This window comes from Olea europaea, unplaced genomic scaffold, assembly GCF_002742605.1.
Source record: "Olea europaea var. sylvestris unplaced genomic scaffold, O_europaea_v1 scaffold44, whole genome shotgun sequence".
NCBI lineage: Eukaryota > Viridiplantae > Streptophyta > Magnoliopsida > Lamiales > Oleaceae > Olea > Olea europaea.
In genome coordinates, this window is record NW_019262707.1 from 694,965 (window position 1) to 696,951 (window position 1,987).

A 1,987-nucleotide genomic window follows, 5' to 3' on the forward strand; every position below is an offset into this window, starting at 1 on the left:
TTGTTTAACACTTGCATTGTTTTCAAGTGGTGTAATGTGATGTGGCAAAGTGTAGACTAAAGTGTACACGATAGTGTACATATCGCAATGTTCTTACCGATTGAACTTTGCTATTCGTACACTGATTTTTGACACGTTGTTTAACACTTGTATTGTCGTCAAGTGTCAATTGGATGGAAAAAATAATTTGAAATTTAAACTATCCAACTGGGTGATGTCACATGACAATGTGTAAACTAAAGTATACACCTTAGTGTACATGTAGTAAGGTTCTTACCAATTGAACTTTGCTATTTGCGCACTAATTTTTGACACGTTGGTTGGCACTTGTATTATTGTCAAGTGTCAATTGGATGGAAAAATTGTTTGAAAGTTAAACTATCCAACCGGGTAATGTGACGTGGCAAAGTGTAAACTAAAGTGTACACGATAGTGTACATGTCGTAAGGTTCTTACCGATTGAACTTTGCTATTCGTACACTAATTTTGGATACGTTGTTTGACACTTGCATTGTTGTCAAGTGTCAATTGGATGGAAAATTGTTTAAAACTTAAACTATCCTGCCGGGTAATGTGACGTGGCAAAGTGTAAACTAAAGTGTACATGATAGAGTACATGTCGCAATGTTCTTACCGATTGAACTTTGCCATTCGTACACTGATTTTTGACACGTTGTTTGACACTTGCATTGTTGTCAAGTGTCAATTGGATGGGAAAATTGTTTAAAATTTAAACTATCCAACCGGGTAATGTCACGTGGCAAAGTGTAAATTAAAGTGTACACTATAGTGAACATGTAGCAAGGTTCTTACCGATTGAACTATGCTATTCGTACACTGATCTATGACACTTGGATTGTTGTCAAGTGTCAATAGGATAGGAAAACTGTTTTAAATTTACACTGTCAGACAGGGTGTTGTCACATAGCAATGTTCTTACCAATCGAATTTTGCTATTCGTACAATGATTTTTGATACGTTGTTTGACACTTGCATGGTTGTGAAGTGTCAATTGGATGGAAAAGTTGTTTAAAATTTAAAATATCCAATCGGGTAATGTCACGTGGCAAAGTGTAAACTAAATTGCACACCGTAGTATACATCTAGCAAGGTTCTTACCAATTGAACTTTGCTATTTGCGCAACGACATTTTACACGCTGGTTGACACTTGCATTTTATCAAGTGTCAATTGGATCAAAAAATTGTTTGAAATTTAAACTATCCAATCGGGTATTGTGACGTGGCAAAGTGTAAACTAATGTGTACACCATAGTGTACATGTCACAAGGTTCTCACCGATTCAACTTTCCAATTCATACCCTAATTTTTGACACTTGCATTGTTGTCAAGTGTCAATTGGATGGAAAAACTATTCGAAATTTACACTGTAGAATAGGGTAATGTCGCGTAGCAAAGTGTAAGCTAACGTGTACACCATAGTGTACGTGTAGCAAGGTTTTTACCGATTGAACTTTGCTATTTGTGCACTGATTTTTGACATGTAAGTTGACACTTTCATTGTTGTCAAGCATCAATTGGATGGGAAATTTGTTTGAAATTTAAACGATCCGACCGGGTAATGTGAAGTGGCAAAGTGTAAACTATAGTGTACACGATCGTGTACATGTCGCAATGTTCTTACCAATCAAACTTTTCTATTCGTACAATGATTTTTGACACGTTGTTTGACACTTGCATTGTTGTGAAGTGTCAATTGGATGGAAAAGTTGTTTGAAATTTAAAATATCCAACTGGGTAATGTCACGTGGCAAATTGTAAACTAAATTGTACACCGTAGTGTACGTGTAGCAAGGTTCTTACCAATTGAACTTTACTATTTGTGCACTGATTTTTAACATGTAACTTGACACTTGCATTCTTGTCAAGTGCCAATTGGATGGGAAAGTTGTTTGAAATTTAAACTATCTAGCCGGGTAAGGTGACGTAGCAAAGTGTGAACTAAAGTGTACACGATAGTGCACATGT